At 41.8% G+C, this 7,000-nt stretch overlaps 2 non-coding genes across 2 annotated transcripts; one reads left to right on the forward strand and one right to left on the reverse strand.

Annotated features, from left to right (window-relative positions):
• Window positions 1–101: 101 nt before the first annotated feature.
• Window positions 102–257, forward strand: LOC122660639. Its single transcript, XR_006332746.1, has one exon. It is a non-coding gene; the product is annotated as a 5.8S ribosomal RNA (ribosomal RNA).
• A 3,687-nt stretch (window positions 258–3,944) lies between these two features.
• On the reverse strand, window positions 3,945–4,051 carry LOC122660644. The gene has a single exon (XR_006332750.1). It is a non-coding gene; the product is annotated as a small nucleolar RNA R71 (small nucleolar RNA).
• Between the last annotated feature and the right edge of the window lie 2,949 nt (window positions 4,052–7,000).

The following is a 7,000-nucleotide window of genomic DNA, read 5'->3' on the forward strand; positions in this document are numbered from 1 at the left end:
CAATAATCGGCACGGTTGCCGCCAAGGAATTCACAACGGAATGGACGTTCCATCGTACATTTGGTGTGATGTGTGTCGTATTGAATCCGAATCTCATGAACGACTCTAGGAAACGAATATCTCGGCTCTTGCATCGATGAAGAACGTAGCGAAATGCGATACTTGGTGTGAATTGCACAATCCCATGAACCATCGAGTCTTTGAATGCAAGTTACGCCCTAGGCCATCAGGTTGAGGGCACGCCTGCCCAGGCATCACACATCATGTCGCCTGTAGGCAAAACTATGGTACATGGATCAAACAATGGTTCCCTAGGAAAACCAATTATAAACCAATTAGGGTTGCATGCCCTGGGTTATCCCATGGTGTCCCATGTGTCAAACCCTACTCCTGACTGGCTGGAATTTTGATTGAAGGACAGGAACCCCTGACCAAGCAACCAAGAACACAGTGGAGCATCACTCCAGTGACTGGGATTAATGAGGAAACTCTGTGCATGTTCCCCTATATACCTGTCAGAAGGTGGATAGCAGACCCCTGCAGCTGCACAGCTTATAGCATTATGTATGGCCTGGACCCCAGGTAATCTCTCTCCTCCCCATAACTGTGGGACCCACCTCTGGAAAAGTGTGTAAAAACCTCTAAATGGCATGTGGGGACAATGCCCTGACCAAGGGTCATCCTCTACAACGTTGGCCTTTCCAGGGTGGTAATGAATTTCATAGTCATAATCTTTTACCAGTTCTAACCACTGCCTCTGTCTCATAGTCAACTCTTTCTGGGTGAAGAAATACTTTAGGCTTTTATGATCACTGAAGATTTCACTCTTTTCACCATATAGGTAATGTCGCCAAATCTTTAATGCGAAGACTACCGCTGCCAACTCTAAGTCATGAGTGGGGTAGTTCTTCTCGTGTTCTTTTAATTGTCTGGAGGCATAGGCGACTACTTTACCTTTCTGCATCAGGACGCCACCTAATCCTGTCCTAGATGTGCCAATGTATACCACCATTCCTCCGGTTTCATCCTGAATGGTCAATACTGGAGCTGTCACTAGTCAGTTTCTCAATTCTTGAAAACTCTTCTCGCACACTTCATTCCATTCAAATTTGACTCCCCTCTTTGTAAGTTTTGTCATGGGTGCCGATATCCGCGAGAAATTTTCAATAAACCGTCAGTAGTAACCGGCCAACCCTAAGAAACTTCGGATCTCAGTGGCACTCTTCGAAGTCTCCCATTCGAGTACCGCTTTCACCTTTCCTGGATCCACTTTAATGTCGTCCTCAGTGACAATGTGTCCCAAGAATCCAATCTAGTGAAGCCAGAATTCACACTTACTGAACTTGGCATAGGGTTGGTGCTCTCGCAGCCGCTGCAACACGAAGGTAAGGTGTTGAGCGTGCTCTTCCTCATTCTTGGAGTACACTAGGATGTCGTCAATAAACACAATGACCAACTTATCCAACACATCCTGGAATACTCTGTTCATCATGTCCATGAATGCTGCCGGAGCGTTGGTTAGTCCGAACGATAAAACCAAGAACTCGTAATGTCCATATCGGGTTCGAAATGCCTTTTTGTGAATATCACCGCTCATGATCTTCAATCGATGGTATCCCGACCTAAGATTGATTTTGGAGAATACTCTTGCTCCTTATAACTGGTCAAATAGGTCATCGATGCATGGTAACGGATATCGATTCTTGATAGTTAGCTTATTCAACTCGCGAAAGTCGATACACAGCCGCATACAACCATCCTTCTTCTTAACAAACAGCACGGGTGCTCCCCAAGGTAATACACTGGGTCGTATAAATCCCTTCTTCAGCAGGTCTTGAAGTTGAATCTGCAACTCCTTCAATTCGATTGGCGCCATCCGACATGGTGCCTTGGATACCGGTGCGGCACCAGGAATTAGATCAATCGCGAACTCTATATCGTGGCCAGGCGGTAACTGCGTCATATCTTCCAAAAAAACATCAGGAAATTCTCTAACTACTTCAAGTTCTTCCAAAGGTTTTATCTTTGCCTCCGTGTCTATCACAGCGGCCAAAAAGCCTTGGCATCCATCATCAAGCAACTTACGCGCCTAGAGGGCTGATAAGGTTATTCTCCTAGATTTACTTCTTGGTTCACTTTGATAGGTGAAGATTGACCCATCTTTCAACTTAAACATTATCTTCTTTTCCGCATACAAGACATTTGTACCATAGGCAGACAACTAGTCCATGCCTAGTATTACGTCAAAATCTTTTATATCCAACTTTATCAATTGGGCGGTTAGATTCTTTCCACAAATCTCAATCTGACAAGGGTCGTAGACTTCCTTCAAATTTATGACAAGGGTCGTAGACTTCCTCCAACTAATGATGTTTGCTATTTAAAATTCTGGTTTGTATGCTTGATTGCTTGATGTTGAGACCCCATCCCTGTTTGGATGATTTTAATCGATGTATTTAGTTGAAAAATTCTGTTTCTGTGATTCATTATTTTTCATTCAAGCAATGGTATTTTGTTCTTATGTGGTTGTACCGATGATGGATTATAGCTGAACAAACTAAGCGTGCCAAGCCCTGTAAGCAAAGGACGATAGTACTCGTCAAGATAGTTCATACCTAGGAGGAACCCTACATTCTGTGGTATTATTAGGCCTGTGGTTATAATAAACCAAAGCACGCAACCGAATTGAATAGCAGCCCATTGGGGATTCAAACCCTAAAGATAGTCTTCTCCCATATTTGCATATCGTTGTTAGCTTAGATTTGTTTCTTTCGTTCGTAGTTTAAAAATCAGATTTATTGCATTTTAATTTTCATCACTTTCATCTAATCATCTTAGTAATTTAGCCTTCCAGTTCCCCGTAGATCGACCTCTTACTTGCTACTTGCTAGATTAGTTTAGGGTTTTATTTTTGATCGGTTAATGACACGATCAAATTTTGGCACCGTTGCCGGGGAACCGAAGCACGGTTGCTAAGATTGATTGAGTTGTTTTGTGTTACTTTGTTTTAGCTTTAATTTCATAATTTCAGAATTTTTATTTTTATTTTTAAGTATTTTCTTAGGTTAATTTTAGTATACCTAACATTCTCTTTGTTTGTGTAGGAAGCTGAGTAAATCGAGTAGGACAAGCTGTCCGTTTGGTTTACTTTTAATTCCTAGACTTTATGTAATTAGGGTTATTTTATGTAATTTTTTTATTTTATTCCAGCATTAGATTGGGTGTTTAGGTTTAATTTTAATTCCCCCAACCCCTTAAGCTCATATGTGTAACCGTTCATCAGGGGTCGCACGTGGAATTGCGCAATCGCCAACACCAGGTAAGTATTTTTGTTAGTTTTAAATTAGTTATTTTTTTTTCTTTTTAGTTCTGATTTTTATTTTTATTAATTATTTTTATTAGTTATCACGTTTTAAATTACTAGTTTTAATTTTTGTTTAATTAGCAAGTTCAACCTGTGTTGTGCTTTATGCATGGTCGACGTTCTTTGCACCCCAACCTGACTGCCCTTGACTTAGAAATAGAGAAATTTGTGGTTAGACCTAAGGATAATAGTAATAAAATGGGTGACGAAAACCAGCCAGGAAAGCCGCTGAGTGAGCACTTCACTCCAACTGCATATACCCCTGCATCTTGTATTCAGTTGCCTGCCATTGAGGCCGCTCAATATGAGATCAAGTCCAGCATCATATAGATGTTACCATCCAATTATGGACTTGTTGATGAGGAGTCTTACAAGCATCTTGATGAGTTCTTAGAGGTATGCTCTATAGTGAAAATCCAAAACCTCTCTCCAGATGCCTTAAAGTTGCTTTTGTTCCCATTTTCCTTAAAGGACAAAGCCAAACACTAGCTTCATTCCCTAGATTCGGTTAGGATTTCTACATGAGCGGGAATGCAACAAGAATTTTTGAAAAAATTCTTCCCCCATTGGCCGGACTAATAGCCTTAAAAGAGCCATTACTAGTTTCTCCCAATTAGAGGGCGAATAATTTCATAAAGCATGGGAGAGACTCAAGGAATTACTTAGGAAGTGCCCCCACCATGTTGTCCCGAAATGGCAGTTAGTCCAGCGCTTTTATGATGGCTTTCGTGATCGATATAGGCAGATGGTGGACTCCTCTTGTGGTGGAACATTTATGCACAAGAATGAGACAGAAGCATGGGATCTTTTTGAAACCCTTTGTGAGAATTTCCAACATCATGCTTCGGCCTCTCGGACTGAGATTCCACACATAGGGCAACCAAAGAAGGGTGGTTTCTATGAGATCAATCCAACTGTAGAGATGACTGCTAAGGTTGATATGTTGTCCAAGAAATTAGACTATTTGATGTCTATAGGGCAGCATCCTATGTCCCCTTTCCCAATGAGTTTCTCTTCACCCAATCAGGCTGAAGCCTGTGCCCTATGTGCTAGCCCTAGTCACTATGTGACAAACTGCCCTTCAGCTACATAATACCCTGAGTTTGTTCAGGAATAGGTGCAAACAGCTCAAAGTTTCCCTACACCGGGTACTGATCCATTTTTCAATACTTATAACTCGGGATGGCGAAACCATCCAACCTTTTTATGGAGAAACTCAGTACCTAATAATCCTCCAAACCCATCATATAGGGCACCATTTAATGTTCAAACCAATGCCTATATGGGTGGATAGCCACCATATCCTGAACCCCAACCGAATGAATCATTTGAGGAAAAGGTGCTAAAAGCATTAAGTGGACTTGAGCAGAACACACAGCTACTTCACTCACATACTCAGTCCATTAATAAGCTAGAGAACCAACTGGGTCAGCTAGCCGATGCTATAAGTAGGAGGGAGGCTGGCCAATTGCCAAGTCAGCCAATAGGTAACCCAAATAGTCAAATGGGTCGAGAGAAAGAACAAGTCCAGTCGGTCATAGTCCTGAGGAGTGGCAAAAGGGTGGAAAAACCTGATGCACCCTTAGCCACCAATAAGACGTTGCCTTCTAAGTCTCAAAGCTAGGGAGAGGCTGAGTCAACCCTAGAGAATTCTGGTAGTGGTGTAGACACACATGATTCCATTACTGAAACACCACCTGTGAAACCCACTCATCAGTTCCCAAGGAAGGGGCTGCACATTCCTATTGTGGAGGGATCATCACCTGATTCTTACATTCCAAAGGTTTCTTTTCCCCAAGCCCTTCAGACACCATCTTACCCCCTTCAGGGTAAACAGGGTGAAAAGATGCAAGAGATGATCGACTTGTTCCAACAAGTTCGCATCAATCTCTCCCTTTTGGATGCTATCAAACAAGTTCATGCTTATACTAAGTTTTTAAAAGACCTCTGCACCCAAAAGCGTAAGTTGAGAACTCAAATCCCTAAGACCATCCATTTGACTGAACAGGTTAGTTCGGTAATTTTCAGCCACCAACCCCCTAAGCTTAAAGACCCAGGTGCGCCTCTTATTTCTTGCATCATTGGAGATCTCTCCATAAGTAGGGCACTACTTGATTTAAGGGCTAGTGTGAATATTTTACCTAGTTCAGTGTATGACAAATTTGGTTTAGGAGATTTGAAACCTACTGAGGTCATCTTTCAGGTGGTTGATCGTTCAATCAGAACACCTCGTGGGTTGTTAGAAGATGTTTTAGTGAAGGTGGAAGAATTGTACTTTCCTGTGGACTTCATTGTCCTGGATATGAATACAGCCACCACAGCCAAGCTTCCCCCTATCATTTTAGAGCGCCCCTTCTTAGCTACTGCAAATGCTTGCATAAATTGTAGGTCGGGTGCCATGGACATTTCTTTTGGGAATAAGAAGCTTAGGCTCAATATCTTCAATGCATCCTTAGGTTCCATTCGAGAGGAAGAGTGTTTTGCATTGGATTTATTAGATGAAGTTGTGGCTGATCACACTTCACACATGCTTATTGATGACCCTTTGCAGCACTATGGAGATGAGTCTGAGGCACACACTAAAGAGATGCATACTTTGCTAGATTCCTCACCCTCTTTAGAACAGCCACCTTGGACAGTTAGGTTTGAGCCGCTCCCCCCTTTGGGTTCATCTCCCCAACCTTCTTCTAAACCGGCTCTTTGGTATGAATTGATCCTTGACCCTCCATGAGTCAGTCAGAGTCTGGTTGAAGACTCTAAACTTAGCGCTCTTGGGAGGCAACCCACTATGTTTTCTTTAGTACTTTTATTTTGTGTTTGTTTGTTTTTATTTTTTTTAGGTAGCTGCTACTGATTACTGGATGCATTGTTCTTCTATGTATTGCTAATTTCTGGTACACTCCTTCCCTTATCCCTATTTTTATTCTTCTGCATGCATTGAGGACACTGCATACTTTAAGTGTGTGGGGGGGGGGTGTGAGATCGATTGGCAGATTTTTATTTTTTGGCTTTTGGTCAGTTTTACATGTTTCTTTGTTACTTTGCTGCGAAACACGGGAGAGAGAAACTTAGGTACCCTAATCTGAAGTAATGAAAACCCTGTTGAGAGGACAGTAGCTAGTATGTATCCTAAGGTGGGTTTTGACTCAGACAATAAGAGCCCCATCTTGTCGAAGGGACAGACCACTTGGCTATCTTGTGTTTCTTTGAGCTTTTGGTTAGGAGCTGAGACCAAGTTTAGTTTTGGCGTGACATATAAAAATAAAAAGATAAAAAAAAATCATGAGAGTTTAGTTCTATCTCTTTAACTTGGTAACCGGGGCATCTAGGCCACAAGCCCGGAGTCTCGCATAAAACTGTTGGAGTAACCAGTTAGGTTATTATTACTAGTATTCTTGAATCCAGTTCGGGGTTGTAGCCTTTTTGGTTTGAGTGAGTAAGCCTGAGGAGTGTTTCACACTCAATCCCCTAAAGCCATCTGGCTTGGGAGTGGTTGGCTTAAAGCTCGTTACATGAGCCTTCTAGAAAGCTTAAAAAGCCAGAACATTGCACGGATCTGAGAATCACGTCAGAAAAAAAAAATAAAAAAAATAAAAAAATAAAAAAAAGAGAGAAATAAATAAAGTAAGAGTTGAA

The sequence above is a fragment of the Telopea speciosissima genome, chromosome 4 (genome assembly GCF_018873765.1).
Source record: "Telopea speciosissima isolate NSW1024214 ecotype Mountain lineage chromosome 4, Tspe_v1, whole genome shotgun sequence".
Lineage (NCBI taxonomy): Eukaryota > Viridiplantae > Streptophyta > Magnoliopsida > Proteales > Proteaceae > Telopea > Telopea speciosissima.